At 50.3% G+C, this 22,072-nt stretch overlaps 1 long non-coding RNA gene across 1 annotated transcript; it reads left to right on the forward strand.

The window, feature by feature from the left end:
* Positions 1-15,339, forward strand: LOC121166355. The gene is made up of 2 exons (XR_005885402.1): positions 1-426; positions 15,295-15,339. It is a non-coding gene; the product is annotated as an uncharacterized LOC121166355 (long non-coding RNA).
* The last annotated feature ends 6,733 nt before the right edge of the window (positions 15,340-22,072 follow it).

The following is a 22,072-nucleotide window of genomic DNA, read 5'->3' on the forward strand; positions in this document are numbered from 1 at the left end:
TTTTCCAGCCTGCATAGCGGATGGGTCAGGCAGGGATCAGATCCATCCTGAGATTGCTTATGGGCGGAGTGAGGTGGGGCACACCATGTCTGAGCTGCTCTCCCTACTCCTGGCAACACACTGCTCAGTGCTCCCATATGGACCCAGGTGTGGGGTGAAGGGGACAGCAGGTGACCACAGGACCCAGGGCCTGCAGCCACCAAGCAGGATGCAGGGGCTCTGCTAGGAAGTGCTGTCTGTGGGCCCACCTCTGACCCAGCTCGAGGACACTTGAGCTATTCTACAGTTTTCCTCCAGCTCTTTCAGACTCCAGGGAGAAGCTGACCCCAAGCAGTAGAGGTGGAAAATCAAATCTATGAGAAATGTTTCGGTGGCAGCAGGGGCCATGGCTGACTAGGAGTGTTTGGGAACAGCCTTTGGGCTTTTGTTTTGTATATTCTACCAAGTGTTCTTGTACACATGCTGTCACTCAACTGTTCTTATACAAATGATATCCAATCAGGTATGCAAAAGGTGGCCATTCGGTTGTTCTCATGCAAATAGTATCCAATCAAGCGTAATCCTGTGCTTGCTGACTAGGGTCACAATGTCCTCCTACAGGCCACCCTTCTGAGGTGCCCCTGGGTTTGGGAGGGTGTGGGAGTGGCACTGGGCGGATGTGTCTCTGTGTCTCTGCCATGTAGAGAGGATCTAAATCGGGGGCTCTGGGCAACCGCCTTTCTGCGTGTGCACTCGTGTGTCTGCACGTGTGTACAAAGTGCCCTCAGCCAGGACCCTCATTTGCAAAAGAAGGAAGTGCTGTGGGTGGAATGCCTTGGTGGCATCTTACCTGACAGCCCACAGAGGCTGCTGCCATCCAGAAAGAAGGCCAGGACCTTAACCCACCGGAGCTGATCGTCTGTCACAAGCGAGAGTCCTGAGAATAAGAACTTTCCAGGCCTTCGCTTTCTAGTGAAAAGGAAATTGTTTCTTCCTCTCTCTCTCTCTCTCTCTCTTTTTTTTTTTTTTTTTTTTTTTTTGTCATTTCTGGAGCAGGAGCCCGCTTGTTGAAGATCCTGTAGCACACTGGTCCGAGCCGCCCTAAGAGGGAGGTGTGTCCCCAGCGGTCCTCTCCCACAGATACGTCACACAGGGAGGCTTACGTGAGAACAGGCCTGCCTCTGTGGTCAGGGGGAATTCTGAAATTCCTGTTTTCATGTCTTTGGTTTCTCAGTTTTCTTTTCTGGCTCTTGCTTCACCTATTGCCTTTTCACCCTAAAATTTGAACTTTGGTTCCTTGGTACAGGTGCAAAAGCTCAGGTATTCATTGTACTGAATTCTGCCCAGTGTGTTGAATGAGATTCGGACAGTGCAATCCCAGTCACTAAGGAGGGACTGCACCATCTGTCCTCTCTGTGTACCTGTAGCATGTTCTAGAAGTTTTGCTTTCTTAGCTTAGGCATTGGAGGCAACCTGAAGAGTCAGGTTGCTAAGTTCTGAGTGACTTGTTACAACTTATTTGCCCAAGTTGGGTCTTTTTTTTTTTTTTGTCATTAAGATGCCTATTGATGATCAAAGATCCTGTGACTCTGAAGGGCTACACTGGTTTTATCCAAGCTGAGTTCAGTATTTGTACCTAGATGGTAGACTAGAGGATATCTGCTTAGAGCAGTGTTGAGAAGGTTTCTGAGGATTTCAATGTCAGTACTGCTGCAGAAAGGTCTTGGATGGACTGACGGATTAATATCTGCTGAGAAGGAAGGGAGGAGAGTGAGGGGGCAGGAGAGAATCACCGTCATGTCCGCTTTGCGTCTGTGCTAAGAGTTCAACTGTTCTGGAAAAGTATCAGAAACGGAGCCTCTGCTGGAAGTAGCGGAGCCTCGTCCACTGTCCCTGAAGATGTCACGGTGACCAGAAGTCTTTCCAGTTTGTCATTTCTAACTTTGGCAGGTGCAGTGGCGGGAACCAGGTCTGCTCCCTAGGGAATGCAGCTCGACTGAGGAGCTGAGCTGGCTTAGTGACCTTGCCTTGCCCCACTCTTCCTCTCCCACAGCCATGATGTCTCTTTGCCTGTGACTGACGTGGCCTGGGAACGTGGCATTCGGGCGGGGGGGCTGTGCAGAGCCGGCCCACCTGCAAGTTCTACTACACACAGTTGTATTTGTGATAGTTCTGAACGTGAGACCTCTGACCTCGCGTGTAGTCTCCACATTTCTCCTTCGTTCCCGTTAACAAATGTCTATTTAACAGTGTAGCTGTGGGGCCCAGCTGTGAAGGCGCCACTTGGGCACCAGCATTCCCTGTTCTCCTGCCTGGCAGAATGCTGCCTTCACTTTTCATCCTACTTCCTGCCACTACAGCGGGTGATGGCTTGGGCACTTGGACCCCTGCCATCTGCATTTGACTGCCAGATGGAATTGCTCTTGGCTCAGTCCTGGCTATGGCAGGCAGATGAGGAGTGAACCAGCGCATGGAAAAATCTCTCTGCCTTTTAAATAGAATGAAAACAAATAAATAAATGCCTTTGTAACAATGGCTGGATTAAAAAAAAATCAACATGTTGCTGAAGAGGGTGAAACTTGATTGTAATCTAAACTTTGAGTGCAAGAAGGGTGCTTTCTTTGCTTCCGTCTGAGCCTACCTCTTACCCCGTGATGCCTGTGAGCTGGGGCCTGACGCGAGGCGCAAGCACCACTCTCCTGCCAACAGTCTCGTGGTTGGGTTTGAGAACACGATTTGGAAAAGAAATCCCATGGATGGGCAGTAAGGACATGGGGCGAGCTGGAGCGTGTTTGGACGGCTGTGTGGAATGAGTGAGTGGGCAGGGAGGATGTCTGTCAGGCAGCCGGAGGGCAGGCCATGGGCTGCGGGAAGTGGGCTGGGGCTCCAGGGGTGGCCGGCCAGCGCCGCATCCGGAGGCCAGCAGGGCTGGACTTGGCCCGGTGCCCTGGTGTCTGGATGCCTATGTGAATTTCCTCCGGAGGTTTTCAGTTGGCAAAGCTGAGCCTGCTGGATATGGAGCAAGGGTGTGGTTTATCGGGATCCTGCTGGGTCCGGGCCTGAGATCACAGAGGTCAGAACAGGGGTTAAAGGGGAAGGGGCTGGGACCTCTGACTCCTGGTCACGTGCTGTGTTGGAGGCTCAGCGGCTGCAGGCTCACACACTGCACACCTGGCACTGGCCCCTGTCTGCAGGCCTTTCCCTTGTTTGTCAGGCGTCATCCCTGAATTTCCGCATCAAAAGGGAACCTGGTTTTGCTGACTGAGGAGTTGGGACATGAAAGCAGCAAACCAGGATGATGTCGGATGTTTGCTAAGCACATACTTAGTTCCAAGCACTGTTCTAAGTACTTGATGTAGCCGGCAGGGTTAGTCTTCTCAACACCCCAAGATGCTCTCTTGTTTCCCAGATGAGGACACTGAAGCTCATACAGGGCAGTATGGCATGAGCAGGGCTGCATGGCTGCCAAGTGGGCAAGCCCAGGACCCTGCCCCTGCACTGCAGTTCACACACCAGATTAGGCTGGTGTTGCCCCTGCTGCACCAGGAACCTAGGGGTTCCTTCCTTTCCTAAAATTTTTTGATTGATTCAGAAGGGAGAGAGAGAGAGAGAAGAAACTTTCTCTTCTCAAATGTCCACAACAGCTGGGCTGTGTCAGACTTAAGCCAGGAGCCGAGAATTCCATGTGGATCTCCCGTATGAGTATCAGGAACCTTGACACATACGTGTGTTGATTGACAATACGTTATGATTAATGTTAGTGATTTTTAAGGTTCATGTTGGCTGGTTTATTTTCCATATACCATTCTGCCACAAGCTTTTGTTCATCCGTTTTAACTGTTTTGTAGTATTCTTTTGCACAAATATTCTACGGATTTCCATTTCTGTGTTTTTGGTCATGTAGAAGCAGGGTTTCATGGGTCCTTATTTATTTAAGATTGCAGACTACCACAGCAGCCATCCCGGCCAGGTGCATGTAGGTACCTGTGTAAGACTTTTTCTTTAGGGCTGTTGTCTCTGTGGCTTGTCTAATGGAATCCTTTTTTATTTCACAGTCAGTTCTCTGTTACTGATTTCTAGGAACTGTTTTGTATGTATTGGCATTTTTGTTCTATGTTTTGGAAATGCTTGCTCCTAGTCCGTGATGTTTTAAAGCTTCGTTTAAATAGATTTTTTAAATGTAGGTTTTATATTTTCATGCACCCAGATTGGTCACCATTTTATTTTGGTTCAGATTCTGGGTAGCTGAGAATCTGCAAACACTCCTTGCTGGGACAACAGGCTTGTCTGAGAGCTGCAACTCAAGAAATCGGTCTTTTGTAGGAATCTAAGCCAGGTGGTCAGTTTTAAACTGCAGTTGAAATACGGTTCAGAGCAGCCCGCTGAGAGCCAGATGCAGCTTTCAGTGCAGAAACGTATTCCGGCAAATGTGCAAGCGCGGGGGCAGTGGCAGCTCTTGGTCACATTTTGTCAGTGACTGGGCTCCCGATGCTGGGACGGAGCTGTCTATATTTTGTCTCATTAGTGTTCCTGGCAAGTCCCCCTTGAAGTCGGTGATTTTTATCCCTGTTTTAGAGATAAGAAAACCCCAGTTTAAGAAGTTAGGTAATTTACAAGGCCAGTAGTTAGAGCCAAGATTCCAAACCCAGTCTTCAGGCTAAGAAGATTTGCGTGCTTTGTAGTACAGCCTCGCATCCCGTTGGCAGTCACCTGGAACTCAAGTCCCCACGTTTTTCTGGGCTCAGAGAAAGGTGAGGAAGGAGAGGGGAAGGGCTTGAGATTCAGGAATACAACTGGCAAACCCATAGCGAAGAGGGAAATTCAAAAGGAACCCTTCCATATTTCAGGCAAGTATAAAAGGCTAAAAGCCCAGATCATTGCCTCATGCAGGTCTGATGCTGAGTAATCGCCCTCCCCTGTGGCTGGGGGTGGGGGTTGGAGGTGGGGCCTGGGGAGTCTTGGAAGCTGCTTTTGCCTAAGGAGTTACATTCCAGGGGACTCCGAGGATTTAGGTAACCACAAAAGCCATTTATTTCGAGTACACGGAGATTTCTACCACTTTGATCCCTAATCCATAGCATAATTAATAAATGAAATGTGCTGTAGCACAGGGTTTTTTACAAAGTGTACTTTTAAAATGGCTTTTGGTCTGCCAGGATTCATTTGCCACTTGGAAAAGCATCGTCACATCAGATGGGCAGGTCAGGAGAGGCTGCCTCATGGTAGTCGGCGAGGGCTGTGCCTTGGGGCACGGGGCAGGGCCTTCCCAGCTTGTATGGACTTTGTGTCCCACACTCTGGGAAGCGTGTAGCAGGCAGCACAGAGTCTGGGCCCCAGGTGGGGTCTGCTCGTGGGGCATCTGACGTCAACAGGACATTCACAGCAGACAGGGTGCTGGATTTGGCCAGGCTCCTTGCTGCCGGTTGGTGAGAGGGCCTGGAAGCCATGGATGGCGTGAGAATGCTCGCTGGGCACCCGACTGGGTGTTTGCCTTGATTTTTTTTTTTCTTTTCTGTCCCACCCTTCCAGCAAACATTTGTTGACTACCGTGAGGAGTCAGACTGGCAGAGTATCAGCAGGCAGGAAGTTTGTTACCTATGGGGTGGGAGGAGCAATTGGATGGAGAGACCCAAACCAGTAAACAAATGAATAAGCTGATATAGTATAAATGACTGAAATAAATAATACCATGACCGCATGCCAGATTCCACATGTGCCGCCACCTCGAATACAAGTGTCCATTTCACAGGTGGGCAAACAGAAGCCCAGAGAGCATGGAGGTGGTGTCATCCTGGGTAAGAAGTCAGACATGTGCTCTGTTGGTTTGGTTGACAGCCAAGATCTCATTTCCTGCGCTCTGGTTCTGCCCACAGAGGTAATTTCAGATAGTGGTGGCAGCCATCTGAAGAAGCTGTGAGACCAAGAGGGACCACCCACCAGGGGCTGTTAAGTGTGACCATCCGGGAGTGGCTCCTGAGGGGTAGTGGGATCCGACTGTGGGCAGGTGCTGGAGCTGCGCTAGCTCCTCTAGAAAGACATGAGCGGAAGTTTTGGAAGCTTCTGGCAGGATGGGCCTCAACGGCTGGCTGGAGCCCCTTAACTGGTTCCTCAGGGCCTTCCATGCGAGGGCTGTGCTGTTTCTGGCTTGTGGCATTCATGCAGGCCCTAAAAGCCTCCCTCTATTTTCAGACTCCGATGACCCTAACTGGGGGGTGCAGGATTGAGGGGTGGAGATACTGAGGAGGGAAAGTGGGCGGAGCGGCCTCATCCCAGAACAACTGAGAATCTCCCCTGGAGAGATCGGAGTGCGGGTTTTGGAGTGGGCGAGGGAGGAAAAGGAGGTGAAGCTGGTAGGTTAGAGCGCATGGCTGTGGACAGTTTTGGTAGTCCTCACGTGGACGTCACTCTGGGTGGCCCATTGGCGGGCCCTGCACTTCTGCTTCCCTGTCAGTTTCAATAGGGGGGCTGTGCCTCTCATCTGAGGAATAAGGGGCACAGGGTGGGGTGGGGTTTGATCCACGTGTCTTTTTTTTTTTTTTTGCAAAAGAAAAAGTTCCAGATTTTGGGTCTGGGGCTGAGGGTTGAGTGGGGAGAGAGCTGCGCGCACCTGCATGCGGTGCCTCATGGGCAGAGGTGGGCTTGGGCCGGTGGGAATCCAAGAGCTGCTAGCATGGAGTGTGGTTGGATGGGAGGTGCCTGCTCTGGGGTGCTGCCTTTCCTTCTTTCTCAGCAATGCCTGGGCCTCGTGGATCCTGGAGCCTCACTGCAGACGGTGCCACCCACTCCACTGCCAATCTGCAAACCGGAAGTGCAGCTCCCTGCTTCCTGGGCTCTCCTGAGGCGTCCTGTGCCAGGAGCCTGGGACCCACGAAATTACTGATGACCGCCCCACTCCCGCCAGCCAAAGGCTGGATTGTGGGGCGGGGGTGGCAGAAAGGAAGTTGGGCTAGGGGAGGAGGGAGTTTTGGGGCTGCGGTGTGTACTGTTTGTCAGGTAGCTGCTCTGGTTGGGAGGGAAAATATTGATGTGCTCTTCTTGTTTTGGAGCCTGAAGTTTGGGTTTTTCGGACACATCTGCGGATTTTGAAATGTTTTCCAAGCTACAGTAGGTTTGGGGCGTTGCGGCACCACTGCCTGTGTGTGATTCAGGGGACTATTTCAAGACTCCATAAAAACACGCGGCTTTCAAGGCTGGGCCGCTTGTTTGGGTCCTCCCCCCTCACCTCCCAGCTCCCATCCCCCCCCCCTTTTTTTCTAAACCACCCAAACACTGGTATTCAAAAATATTTTGTTACTTTTCTTGGCACTGTGTTCCAAGAAGGGATTGCAACACGGCCTCATAGTTAGGAGGCAACTTTCTGGCGAACAGGCTAGGGTTGGGGGGAAGGTTTGGAGTTTGAATCAAAAACAGACACCGAAGCTTTAATAAAATAAATGAAGCGGAGCCCTTTCAGCTCACGGCGGCCTGTGTTGGTGCGGGTCAGGGTTTAACGCGCCTAGTGGAAATTGACAGTCTGAGAACTGGGACATAAACAAAAATGTCAGTCCCTGGGAGTCTTGTTCGCTGGACAATGTCTCAATTGTTTCCTTGGTTTTCAAGGCAGCAGGGGAGAGTGGAATATTAACTGTTTACTGCCCAAGGCTGGTTGGGAAATGGCTTGGAGCGGGGCAGGGTTCTTGTGAGGTGGGGAGCAGAAAGCTACAGTTTTGTTTGTTGGTTTAGAAACCACGCAGCACTTCAGGAGATGATAAGAAAGTACAGGCTACTTGCTGCTTAATTACATGTCACTCGGTTCCGATTTTGGTGTGCCATAGCAGAGGTGGGGTGTCTGGTACATATATGTAAGAGGGCCAGCAGGGTGTGTCTTTGTGGGTGTGCATAGCAGCCCTTGCCTGTCGCCTGTGGCCAGGTTTTAAAGATGGCATGTAGGTTATCTATCCAGTGTGGATGTGACGGGTCCAGGAAAGGAAGCCTGATTTTTGATAACAATTTCAAGTTTAGGTTTCCGTAGATAATCCCGTTCATGTTTGTTCTTCTGAAATGTGCCCTTGATAGAATGAAAAAAGCCACTGGTTGGAGGTTTAATAAACAACATTTTTGTTGTGCTTCCCATCAAGAAAGGGGGCCGGGGTGGTAACTTTCTCAGAGAGGGAGGGAGCCGCAGGCATGAAGGAGCACCCGCGTTCCATTCACACTTGAACTTGGTTGATTAGAGAGACAAAGAGAGACAAACAGCACAGCCTGCTGTATCAGCTTTGATCTGGGCAAAGTTCAAAACTCCACTGGTAATTATGTCCTCAGAAGGTCTAAAAGCCTGGGTCTTTACAAAAGCCAAGAAGGAGCCCTCTGCGTCTGGACCCAGCACACTCCACTCACAGCCCCTTTCCTTAGCGTGCTCAAGGAGGGGTCCAGGCTCTGGGGTGAGCTGGGTCCGGACTCCCCCATAAGTGCTTGTCTCCCCCTCCGAGAACGCTCCCTTTTTAACTTCTGAGCAAGAGGTTTCAGAGGGCTAAAGTCGGCTCCGCTCCTGCTTCCTGTCAGACAGGAAGTCACTTCCTTAGCCAAAATTATAAGCTATGACCAAAAGTCCCCAGCCACACCGAAAAGAGCATGTTTTTCCCAGAAAACTGTGTTTCTAGATGTGGAAGTGCAAATTGGTATGCCGTGTAATCACAGGATGCCCAAAATACAGTGGGAAGGGTGTCGGTGGAATGAGGCTCATGTCTCCAACCCCACACATTGCCTGGGCCCCGTGGCAGGTGTGAAATGGGCAAGCTGCCAGAGCGGGGAGAGGGTATGTGTGTGGGGGGAGGGCGGCTGCCTCAAGGTTCTCGTGCTGCCCTTCCTCGAGGTCTGGGACCTTGAGCCTAGCAGGCAGGAGATACCTTGGGCATCTCACAGGCTCAGGTCTCAGAAAAGCCATGATCATGTCTCAGGCCCTTGGCCCGTGCACTGAGCGGGCCCCTCCCAAGCATCTCCTTCGTTTCGCCTCCTCCCCTCTACAGAAAAGTTCACTTCCGTGTGGCTTCCCTCAGGAGACAGTCCAATGGTGACTTTTTGGGGGACATGATTTCCCAGGGTTGGCATGTGCCCTCAGTCGCTGGAGTAGGGGCTGGTGGCATTTCTTGGTCCCATCCCCAAGGACTCACGGTGGGTGGCATGGACCCCGAGAGCTCTGTGTTCTCATGGTCACTGTCGCTGAGCAGACCTGCTCTTGTCCCACCGGGGACGCTGGCCAGGTGCTTCCCTGTGCCCTCCTGCGGCCTGAGGGTGCACACAGCTTGCACTCTGCCAGCAAGGTGGCATCCCTGGTGCCCGCCTCCCGTCTGGGCATTACTGAGTGGCTCTGTGATAACTGTGAGTAGGAAGATGTCATGGCCGTAGATCCCTAGGACACTTTAGCTCACATGAGGCTGCAGGAGACCGGAGGCAGTGTCACCCAGAAAATGTGCTCTTCCATTGAGATGAAAGGGCAGTGAATAAGTGTCTGCCTTTTCTCCCTTCCCCCTCTGATGGTTATTGATCCTCCCCCGGAACTGTTCCGTTCATGTTCTGATCTTTCTCTGCACGGAGGGAATTCCCAGTTTGTTAGCTGGCGGATACACTTGCTGCTTAAGAGTTAAAAGTTGGCGATACCTGCCCACTTGAATCTCAGTATATTCACTCTCTTCCCTCTTAAGAGCTGGAAGATGCTTCTCAAAGAATCTCTTTGGTGACTTAGAAGTGAAGAGAGCTTTAGAAGCATGACATGAAGAAATGAGAGGGAAGAGGCAAGCGCCGTCACTCCACAGCTGTCTGTTTTCTTGCTAACAAAGGGCTGGGAGAAGCCTCTGAGTGAACTTGCACTGGGGTGGAGGGAAGGTCGTGGAAGAGTGGAAGTTTACGGGTGTGTCATGGCTGGGCTCGCTGGGCCCTTCTGTCCAGCCCAAATGGCAGTGCTGTGCAAGAAGTGCATTGGAAGGAAATGAGTGCTTCTCACCCACCCAGCCTGGCCCCCGTGGCGTGTTCCACGGCTCTGAGTCTGGAGTTGGCTTCATCAGATGGCCTTCCTCAAGCTCGCTGGTGGTCACCCGGGCCTTCACCCTCCCTCCTTCCACAGCACCTTGCAGCCTCCTCCAATGGAAGCTGCTTGGCACCCGGCTTGTCCTGACCTTGTCTCCGTGTTCCCCAAGCGTGTCCACAGTCCACACGAGCCATGAGACAGTAGACCTCATGGTGTTCCCTGGAAGGCCTTAGCCACAGTCTAACCCTGTGGCAATATGGCTGCACAGTATCCCGATGTATCAGGGTTTGTGGGGAGGATCGGTTTGGCTTTGCTGTCTCTGGTCACATTTCATTCTTGGGTGGTTCTCTTTGGGCCATGCATAGCACTTTTTTCCCTTCCTTTATTCTTTCTCCTCCCTTTCTCTCCCTTTCCCATTCCTCTCCTCTCCCTTCCTGCCAGGGGTAGGGAGGGCTGAGGTGGCAGGTGCTGGGAGGAACAGATGGGCCAAGAGAAAGTTTAGCCTTTCCAGCCGGAGTGTTTGGTTTTTACCATCTAGGTAAAATTCAACCCAATTAAGGGCTCATTAGGTGTTTTAATAGGCACCGAGTTGTCTAAGCTGCGGAAGGAGTTGAACCAAGACCTTGAGGTCAGGGGTCTGTGGTCTGTTACTGTTCCCCTGGGGTGTCCAGCCCGAGGGACTTTTTGGGGTCTTATTAAGTGAAGGGGTGAGGGTGTTCATTTGAGCTCTTTACTACGAAAACACTGAATAATAATTTGAGTGTGATACTTCTGTCCTGAGAAAGGAACAGCCATAAAGGCAGAGCAAAACCTCTGTTTGCAGGGTCCCCCCTCTATTGCAAGTGCAGTTTGTTAGAGAATCTGTGCGGAGTTCTCACTTTCCGCGAGAGAAGAGCACCGAATGAACTCTCGGCCTGTGCACTTTCATCCCTGTTCTGTCTCCCCCTCTTTGTTCTACAGTGCTCACAAATAGGTCAGGGTTTTTGCTGTGAGGTTACACAGTTCCTGCCATCTCTCTGGGGGTGGCCTTCCCAAGCCAGCCCTCAGGACGCAGCTAGAGGCTTTGGAGCCACAGAGCCACGTGTCCCTTGCACTTGGGGTGACAGCATCTGGGAGCGTCAGTGCGGCCTCCAGCAGCACGCTCCGGGAGAGGCACATGCCTGTGTTTGCCCTAAACCTCCCCCTTGGCCACCGTTGGCTTTGGAGCCCCGAACCCTACTGTTTGGCTGCTTCTCTATTGGGCCAAAAAAAGCAGGCTCCTTGCTTCCTCTTAGTTTCTCAAAACAACAGAGCAGTGACATTGTGCTGTTGCAATGGTGGGTGGATGGATTGCTGTGGCTGCCAGGGGTGGGGAAAGGAGAGGCGAGGGGGAACAGGGAGCCGTGAGCTAGGAGCTGTGGACCGAAGGGGGCATGGGGTTCGGCAGCTAGAGGAGACTTGGCAGGGGTGACGTGGGCTGTCTAATCCTCCGGCATCCTGTTCCCCCTCCCCTCCTGACTTGTCTGGCGAGACCCCTTCTGAGGCTCACCCAAGGGACACTGGGGGGTGAATAAGAAATAGGAAAAGGAGCCAAGAAAAGAGCAGTGAAAGAGTTTATTTAGAAAAAGGGAAAGGTGCCAAGAGATTTGGTAAATATTAGACTGCAGGACCAAGCACAGGAAAGATGGAGTCGGGAGGATGGGTGTGAGGGTGTGGGTGCGCAGGTGAGTGGGTGCTCTGTAGGGTGGATGGGTGATATGTCACTGGACAGGTTTCGGGGGTTGCTCAAAGGCTGGGGGCTCCTGTGGTCGAAAGGACTGGGGCACTCCCAGGAGCCAGGGGGGAGCCTCTTGGGCCTCTTTGAGAAGGTCTTGCCAGGGGGCCTATGTAGCTGACTGCCAGCTGGAGCCTTCTAAACAAGCAGCAGCCTTTCCTTGCCAGAGCTGCCTGTTCCTGGGTTCTAGGCAGCTGCAAGGACCCCAGAGCCTGTGAGGAGCCAGCCTCCTTGGGGTGGGTGGCAGGGAGGAAGGGCAGGAGGGCCAGGCAAGGGTAGGCCCTGAAGAGTGACCGCAGAGGCATTTCCAAGCAGGAAGACTGGTGAACATTTGAAAGGGGGCAGGAGGCACACATCTGCTTCTATTTTTCTGTTTTCTGCAGGCCAGAGACTGAAGACTTAATAAATTGTATGAAACCCAAGTAAGCACGGATGTTAAAGAACATTAAATAGATGACATAAGTATGCCTACCTGTAACACTTTTATAAGGCACGTGCGTGTGGGTCAGGTTGCTGTAAATGCGCACTCGCAGCAAGGTTTCTTCTAAAGCTCCCTTGTTTGGGCCCTGCCATGGCCCAAAGTCCTGCTGCTCCCGCGCCTCCCGGCTTTCCTTGGCATGCACTGCAGCTGGGCTTGGAAAATGCGATAATGATGCCATAAGTACCCTGTGCAAAAATTGTTTTTTGTTCCAAAACACTGCCAGTTCATGGCACATAAAAGTACCACGGATGCTTCAGCTGATTTTCTTTTTCCCCAAATAAGGCGAGTATTAATGAAGCAGCTGAGGGCCTGGGAAAATATTTTGTCATTCCTTCATGTGAGATTTCTTGTCTTGAGATGGGCCCAGAGATTCCCGCCTCCCCCGCCGGCTTAAGAATAAGTGTCTAGTTCTCTAGTTCAGACTTCTCGTGGAGGAGTAAGCCAGGCAGTCACAGTTGTCCACTGCCACTGTTACCTCCGTTGACCATTGATGAAATTAAATTTCCACTTTGGTGTGACCCAAAGGCACTGTGGAAATGCTGGTGGAATCCTCCCATTTTGCCCAAGGCAAAGTCAAGTCTCACCTGGCTCCCTGACTTAGGGAATTGCAAGCTGGGAAGCTGGACCCAGCAGAGTGCTCTGGTCTTCAGGTACTGTAACTACTCTGGGACCAGCTGTTTCTTCTAGAATCTAGTGTGGCCTGTGTGGCGTTCAGGAGTCAGTGATCACGTGAGGACATGGAAGGCCTGTTTAGTTAGCAGTATGAGATGTGATATCCTGTCAGTATGGGCCAGGGTCAAGGGCAGAGATGAAAAAGTCTCTTCTGTAAGCTGGAGACCTTGTCCCATGTACTCATGCACGAGGTGAGGAGATGTTAGGGAGAGTTCCAGATTTGTCTCCTGGAGTGGAAATAGTTGATCTGCTTCCTGGCTCGCCCTGTCTGGCTTCCTCACTTGCAGCTTTGGGATTTTGTGCTAATGATGTAAGGTAGAGCCCTATTGTACATGTGTACAGGATAGAGCCCTGTGGCTCCCACAGGGTTTGGTTTTCACTCTGAGCTAGCTACCTCCTTGCTGGGTCAGCCCCTGAAGCTATTGATCTCCCAGTTTCCTGTCTTCTCCTACAGGCTGTAGTTAAGCAGCAGTTTCTGTGAGGGTCAGGTGGGCCACCTGGATACAGGGTTGTTCTTCCTAGCTTGATTCACCCACTGTCTAGGAGGTTACTCGCAGTCCTTGGGGTGCATTGCAAATGGTCTTCTGCATCAATACCAGGCTAAGACAGTTACTATTTGTTTCATGTCAGGGCATGAAGGTAAGAGGTAGCTACATAGATACACATATGACTCAAGGGCCATGAGAATGTATTTTTGCAGCACCACATTTTCTAAATTCCAATACATCATCAGTTGTAAGATACGCTTACCTTCTAATAACACATTTTCAGGGAGAACAGAAACATTATTACATGAAATTTGACCATAATCCAGGCTGTGGGAAGCGCTGTGTGTCAGACCTGCTGTTGGCCACACACTGGATAGGATCTCCACAGACTGGATTGTCTTGCCATGCTGACTGAAGTGCAGCCCACAGGCCACTGGGTATGATCTGGTCAGACATCAGTACCTAGAAGATCTTGGGGACCAACTGGGCGAGATTCTGTTGATGCAGAATTTGCATGAATTGCAGGCTTTCACATTCTCTTTGACGGTTAAAAGAAGTGCTCATGTTGAGAGACCACAACAAGACCGGGTTGTTCTAAAGGTTTACCTCTCCCAAGGTACACCATTGGAAATACACCTGCATAACCGTCTTCCCTTTGCGAAGACCTAGGCTGCTTCCTGGATAGGAACAGAGAATGTAACACTGTTCTTGTTATTGGGAAGAATGGGATGCTGTGTGTTAATCTTAGTGTAAGTTGATGCATTTGAATATAGAGTTGAAGTCTAGTTCAAAGAATATGCATTTCTGCTCTGAGCAGTTTTGTATAAACCAGCTAACATATTCCAATTGGACAGTGGTCTGTCCTTTGAGGCCCTTCAACTGAACCCTCCAGAAAAGAGCTTGGAGGATGTCCTCCAGAGGTCTGCAGTTCCAGACCTCAAGGTTTTCATGCAAAGAAAAGAACAGCACCACTGGCAGTTTGGGATGGAAGTGGGTTTATTATCTACAAACCTCTTTGTCCTTCTCCTCCTGTCTTAGATGGTCAGCCCTAGTTTTTGTCTTTGGCCAAGGCTCGCTTGTGAGGCTTCTGAGAGACAGTATATTTTTCTGTTAGATTTCGTGAGAAACAGCGTTAGGCTTGCTATATAATTATGTTTGGATTTCATAGGAACTTTAAATTCCAGGGCAGGAGGAATGAGTCCTGGGCTCAGGCCCAGGGAGCCCTGGAGTCCTTGTCTTATTCTGGCTAGAAACTGGTTGTGTGACCTTGAGTGAGTCTTGGCCCATTTTGCCTCATGTGTCAGAAATTTGAAGAAGACGATAACTGTGGCATCAACGGCGGGGGAGTTGCATATGATCGTCTTTTTAGAAAGGGACAAGATATGTTTTTGGGGCTATGACTACAAAATGGTAAACAGATTAAGAAGAGAGACCCTAGTAGTCTTTGAGAACCATCGCATTTCTTCACTTGTTCTCTGAATCCCTGCATTCTCTTTAAAAACCTCACAGACATTGTGGCAAAAAGGGTTAAACTACCCCCTGCAACACCGTCATCTCATGGATGCTGGTTGAAATTGTGATTACTGCATTTCTGAACCAGCTCCTCACTAGTGCACCTGGGAAGCAGTGGAAGATGGCCCTAGTGCTTGGGCTTCTCTACCCGCATGGGAGACCCAGAGGAAGCCCTGGCTGCTGGCTTACCCCTGATGGTTGTTGCCATTTGGATAGTGAACCAGTGGATGGAAGGTCTTTCTTTCCCTCTTTCTCTAACTTTGGCTTTCAAATAAATGTACTTTTTCTTGTTTTTAAAGAAAATGTTGACAGATTCTTTTCCCTGTGCCCCTCCCCCCCATTGAGAGACTGGATATACAGCTAGTAGTTGGTGATGATGGTTATCAGGAACCCACCCTGAACAAAGTCCATTAGAACAGGGTATTCTTGAGTCTCATGTTCTGCAAATGGCGGAGGTGGACTTTACCTTGGGGATGCCTGACCTGCCATGAGAGGCTTGTGTTCCCTATCTTTTCTTTTCCAGCAACTGTTAGGTAGAAAGGTCTGGAGAATGGGTTGGGTCAGGAGCTCTTAACCTCAGCTGGAGATTGGTGGATCCCAACCATTAACTCAGAAAAACCTTCCAGGGCAGGGTGCTCATTGATTGGCCTTGCTTCAGGTGCCATTTCTGAGCCAATCAGTGAGGCGAAGAGGAGTGGAGGTCATGAAAGGCAGGCTCCTGGTGAATCACGTGCCAAAACACTGAGGGGATAACTGAGACTAGCTTGAAACTAATTCAGGTATGGTTGGTCTAACTGTAAGTAAGCACTATGAAGCTCCTAGCATTTTGTCAGCTGTCTGCCAGATCCCGTGTCCTCCTTTCCCTTGTGTGTGCTGAAGCTATGAGCTGGTCATGGACGCCACCTTCCCATTAACATGTCCTTGGGGTTCTTCCCTGGCTCTTCGCAGTGGCCCGTCTGTGACTCAGGCCTTCTGGTGCAATAGAAGCCTGCAGTATGGGCTGCATGCTGCATTTGTAAAATCATGGGTCCCTGCAGAAGCATCTTTTGTGGTTGGGGTTAAAGCTGAGCTTGTCCAATGGGTACATGGTGAGTGCCATTCTGTACTAAGCTCTTTCCTTCTGTCTTTATGTTTAGTCCCCGTGACTCTGGGGAGTAGATGCTACTGTCCCACACGTGCCATCTAAGCCTCAAGATTTCATTGAAAAGCACCTTCCAGGTGCCTACTACTTGGCATCCAAGAAATACTATGTAAGGGGAATTCTCAGCGAGGGCAGGTTAAAGCTGTGCATGCTGTGGCTACAGCACAGAGCCTGCTTCTTTCTTGACTCAATGCTTGATTGAATTGTCATGCATCTCCCATCCCGCTCATCCATTTAGAGTGCACAGCTCGGGGTTGTAGTATAACCAGGGAATTGTACAACCCACTGAGCCTCCATGTCCACAAGCTGTCAGTCTCTGCTTCTTCCAACAACCCCAGTTCTAGCTGCCTAAAAATGTGTCATCTGTTTCTACAGATTTGCCTATTAAGGACAGCCTGGGTCAGTGAAGCTGTATACTGTGTATGACTACTTAACAAAACAAGAGACTGCTGGCGACATGACCAGCTATCCTTTTGGCCTTGGCCTCTTGGGACTCCGTGCTCTCTGTTTCCTAGGTTCTCTATGCTGTTAGCTATACCACCTCCAGGTTGATGGGGGCTCTTCCCCTGTAGTCCCTGGCACCTCCAAGCTCTGAGGGGATAAGAACTCTGTCCTCACCTCCGTAGAAACTCCTGCCCTGAGAGGCTGTGTGGAGAGGTGTCCTGTGTGGTATTGGGTTGGCTTGTTTCTCACCTCCATACCCTCCTCCCTCCACTGTTCTCCCCTTATTCATGCTGTGAAGGAAGGAATTTCTTTTCTGTCCTGGGCAGCAGCTGTCAGGAATGTTAGCACAGTGTTGGAACTGGGCAGGGGACCAAACCTAGCTGGTGCTTGAACTGAAACAGGCCGAGCTGCAGTGTGAGCTGCCTGCCACGGGCACGTCGGCCTGTTGGCTGGCCTGGCGCTTTGGGAACCCTGAGCATGGGGATGGTGCAAACACCATTGTGCACATGTGGAAGGACTTTGCTGCCGTTGCGACAGGCTGGATTCCTTTGGGTCAGGGAGGGCTCAGGGCTCAGAACTGGAGGTGAGTGGAATGACATGTCCCACCAGTACTGCCAGCAGTGCTTCGCATGGAGAAAGCTCTTCCCATTGCTCCTTTTTGTTTGTTTGTAAAAGATTTATTTATTTATTTGAAAGTTAGAGTTACAGAGAATGACAGCTCTTCCAATTGTTGATTCATTCCCCAAGTGGCCTCCACAACCAGGGTTGAATCACGCTGAAGTCAGGAATTAGAAACTTCACCGGGCACAGGAACCCAAACACATGGATCATCTTCTGCTACTTTGCCCAGATCATTCACAGGGCCAGGGCACAAATCAACACCCCTAAGGTGAGGCTGGCATCACAGGCGGTGGCTTTATGTGCTATGTCACAACACTATCTCCCTTTTCCCTATCCATCGGTATTAATAACTTTGGGGAAGCGCTGGTCTGATAATGTGCTAGCTTCTAAAGACTTAACCAAATGGAAACAACACAAATCTTGATCATGCTCATGAAGCTGGCGATGAGTTAGGACAAGTTTTTATTGGGGTGAGAGCAGGTGCCATGGTGAGGGTGCTGTCTGCCTTGGTTCTGGCCTCTGCCTCTAGCAGTGTATTTTTCCTGCATGCAAGAGAAGAAAGAAGCTGTGAGCTTCCCCACGTGTCTCACACTGCTCTAAGACCTTTGCTGATTTGTAGGGAGGAATGGGATGGCCACAGATACCCAGGTTCTTAATAAATCTAGAGGTTAACGTGCTAAGGCACAAACCCAGCCCTGGCGTTTCAACAGCTCCAATGCCCGAGGACACAGAGGTGGCAGTGATCCACCCCCAGGGTGTTGGTAGCCAGGTTTGCACAGGGCTGAGCCCTTAGGTCCTGGGGTGTGGCATGGGCCATGTGGCGTTTAGTTCAATTTGGTTTGGTTCTTTTGAGTGAGCATCCTAGTAGGTTGCAGGTGAGCTTCTGCACCCTGATCCTCGGGGACAGATATGCTGGCTTGTCATCTGGGCGTCGTCAGCTCTGGAAGCCTGGACATTCATGATCAGGAAAGAGTTGTAAAGGTTTTCTCGACTCTTCCCTGGAGAAGTGCTTCCTGCTCCTGTTCTCCCAACCTGCAGGACTTCCCTGTGAGTCACCCTGCCAGACTGCCGGGCCCCGCTGCCTTGGGGCCTGGACGGCTCCCAGCGCGAGAAGCCGGCACCGCGTCCAGAAAACAAGCCACACCCCAATGCCTATGACACACTGGAGCGTTTCCCTGTCTGGTGCAGAAGGGCCGTGGTCCTCTGTGGGGCCTGGGGCCCTCCTGTCTGTGTATTTTGCCAGTCACCTGCACGCTGGCCCTGACTGCTGTGTGAGAGGCTGCTAGCACTTGGTGGTTTAGGGAAGGCCAGTGAGAGTGTAGTGGAAAGCACCTCACTTCTGTGGGAATGACCATTATCTTGGGTCTTTTGCCTTCTTGGATTCGGGCAAAACATTCTGGATTTATGAGTGAGACTTGGGCCCAATTTAATATTTTGTACTTTGGATTACTTTCTTTGGGGAGATCAGCGATAAAAACATCGTTGTTCTGCCAACTTGCTGTCGCCAGTCTCCCTACCCGGAGAAAGGGGGTAGGTGAGTTTTCTTATGCGGCTGTTGGCTCTCTGTTATGGATTAGCTGATTGCCAAAAGGCGTGCGATTTTAGAGACCTAACACATCTGGCACTCTTCCTCTACCCCTCCACATCCTATGCTAGTACTGAGCCTGTCCCCGAAGGCACTGGGGATCCCTGCAGGGTTGTGGCTTGGGGCACTAAGGCAGCTTGCTGAAGGCTGCCAGCAAGTCACTCTGGTGCAGGGGGTGTGTTTGCACTGTGCCCTGCCATGGCTGGATCTGCCCACGGTCTCTGTGGAGCACCTGGATTCTGGACTTGGTAGCTGTGTTGCTGCTGCTGCTACTGTAATCCAGGTACTTTGCTGGGCGAGGGCCTGATCCATCCAATACATGCCCCAGGCAACAATGAACTCAGTGGTTTCCAACTGGGGAAATTCTGTCTCCCAGAGAGAGAGCTGGGTCTGATTTGGCTGCCCAAGTTGGCAGGGGCTGCCATGTCACTTATGGGGGAAGAGGCCATGGCTGCTGCCAGGGCAAACTCCTACCACCAGGCATCAATCATCAGCACGTGCCAGGGTGAGAACCCTTGCTTCAAGTGTTTACTGAACGAAGAAGAATATTAACTACAGCATGTAAGACTGGATTTCAGAGACATCCCACATCACAAGGGTGTCTTTTAAGCTTTTTTTTTTAACATTGCCAATTACTTTATGTGCTTAAAAAATGTTAATGTACTATATACTATGCCATATGTAGTATTTTTAAAAGGAAAAAAAAGGAAAGGATTAATTAGAACTATGTAGGCAGGGGGATGGGAAAGCTGGTGGGGCGAAGGATGGCTGCCCGCCCCCGAGTTGTGTTTTGTTTACTAGGATCTGGCAGTGGGTTTAGATCCAACCTGACCAGCACGAGAGAGAGTGAAGTCATTTTGCTTGCATCTCTCAAAATTCTAATTTTCCACTTACCTAGTGGTCTTTTTTTTTTTAACCGACTAATTAAACAAATGCTCCCCCCCCCCAAAAAAAAAACACAGGAGAGACCTAACCCAAACCTCATCTTGTTTCTTTCAGAACACCAAAGTTTTGGTTTTGCTTTTTTGTCTCTTTTTTCTTAAAGGTACAGCTCCAGATCACCGTGTAGGATTTTGCATTTTGCTTTGTAAATCTGGTTCTTAAAAGGAACTGTTGACAGTACATCATAGATTTCGTGGCTGCTCCTTGACGCTTCTGGGCAAGTCAATGAAAGGTGTAAATTAAGAAAAGCAAGTGTTTGTGGCTCCCACCTTGACCTTCTGTGATGTTAAATGGCGTTGCTGAAGAGGGCTGTCACTGCTCTTGAAAGCTTGGGAAAATCTACAGCAAGCACTGCCATCGGTCGCCTGGGGGGCACAGGATGTTTGATGTGAAAATTATATGGACACATCTAATTGGCTGTGTTTTCACCCCATCAGATAGCGACTAAAGGGGTGCTTCCCCCCCGCCCCCGCCCACCTTGGTTTCCTAGCTAAATTGTTTAACCTGCATTATAGGCTGTTGACAATTGTATCCCATTGTCGTCCACTGTCTGTCACTGTCCATGGGACCCTGCTGTCTGTGTGTCTGAACATCTGAAACGAGCGGGACATGGTCCCTCCCATCCTTCCCCATCATCTGCGCTCCTCACCCTGGCCCCCGCCCGCGGCCTGTGGAAATGGAAGGTCGGACCGGCCATTTCCCTCTTGTGTGTTTTCCAGAGCTGCGTATTTCCCCCGCACCCCGATAAAGTGTGATCAGAATCGAGACACGAAGCAGTTACACAGATATTAGTGGCGATTACATCAGCTTAGACATCAGTTTAAAAAAATAAAAGCCACAGATTTGTCTGCGGTTGATACAGGTCACTCAGTGAAAGTGTACAAGTTAGTTTCCCCCCCCCCCAAGTCTGTTTGCAGAATTGTGTAACCATTCCCACAATCTGTTTTTATCATGCCCCAAACAACCTCTGTACCCTAGCTATCATTTCCCATTTTCCTCGCTGTCGCCACGTCCCCCAACCCAGGGCGACTGTCAATCTAGTTTCTGTTGCTGTGGATTTGTCTGTTCTGGGCATTTGGCACATGTGTGACATCATACAGTGAGAAGTTCTCTCTGACTGCTCTCACTTAGTGTAGTGTGTTCAACATTAGTCCGCATTACATCCTATATTGTTACTTTTTATGGCTGAATAATATTCCATTGTAGGAATAGCCCACATTAATTTAAAAGGATTTGTCTTTTTCAAAAAGCAGAGCAACAGAAAGGTTATCTTTCATCATTGTTTTTATTCCCCAAATGACTACTACAGCCGAATCCTGGCCAGGGTGAAACCAGGAGCCAAGAACTCCCATTTGGTTCTCTCATGTGGACATCAGGGGCCCAAGCACTTGAGCCATCTTCTGCTGCTTTCCTACACACATTGGGAAGCTGGATTGGAAGTAGAGCAGCCAGGATTTGAATCAGCACCCCCAAATGAGATTCTGGCATCATAAGTGGAGGCTTGACTCCTGCACCAGAACCCTGGCCCTGGGATATATTACATTTTATTGATTGAATTGATGCTGAACTTCAGAATTCAGGAAGCTTTAGGCTAGTTCCATAGTTGGTTTATGTTTGAAAAACATTAATATTGTTGACCATTACGCAGCCAAGGTTTCTGAGTGTGTACGTAGCACGCATATGGCAGTGGTGGATCCATCCCAGAGCCTTACCAGATCTAGAATGGATTAAGGTTGCCCAAGGGGTCAGGAGCCCTCCGACACACTGAGCACTTCAGCTCAGCAATGCCAGAAATCCTCTGTGCTTTGGCTTCCTGTAGGTGTGCCAAGGTTGAAGGCATTCTGTCCCATGCCTTGCTCTTCATCTTGGAAGCTAAGACAGTCCCGCTTCCGTGGCTCCCAGAGGATGGTGGTTGGGAGCCCTTCTGTGTTTCGTTTTCTTCCTCTGCTTCAGTTGAGGCTGTTGTGTTTGCCTCTTGTAACTGCTCAGCGGCCCAGGTGTGCTTGCACTCAGAAGATAGAAAGATGCTGCACTGGCTCCTGCCCGCATGGCGGTGGACGCGGCTGGGGGCAGTTTCTGCACTCTGAGTAGACTCGGAGTCTGCACTCAGCTCTGATCAAGGCTTCCTGGGATGTTTGCAGCATGAATATGCTCCAAGGAGAAACTTTTCGAGGAAGAGTGGAATTCTTTAGTGGTTGTTCCTGCTAGACTGCATGGATGGAGCTGGTTATCACCTTACACAATGGAAAAGGGACCTCCGGGGTGTGCCAGGACTTGGAAGTTTACTCAGCATGTTCCCTACTCAACAGTCCTCTGTCCATCACTGTTGCCTGAAGGGTATGGGCTGTGAGGGCTAGGGGATCGCCTCAGCCCTCATGTTAGGTCTGCAGGACCCGAGGGGAGCACTTTCTGCTGGGTTTTACATTCTGTTGAATTGTCTCCTAGCAGCCA

Source organism: Ochotona curzoniae, unplaced genomic scaffold (assembly GCF_017591425.1).
Source record: "Ochotona curzoniae isolate NIBS_2020 unplaced genomic scaffold, NIBS_Ocur_1.0 patch133, whole genome shotgun sequence".
Taxonomy (NCBI): domain Eukaryota; kingdom Metazoa; phylum Chordata; class Mammalia; order Lagomorpha; family Ochotonidae; genus Ochotona; species Ochotona curzoniae.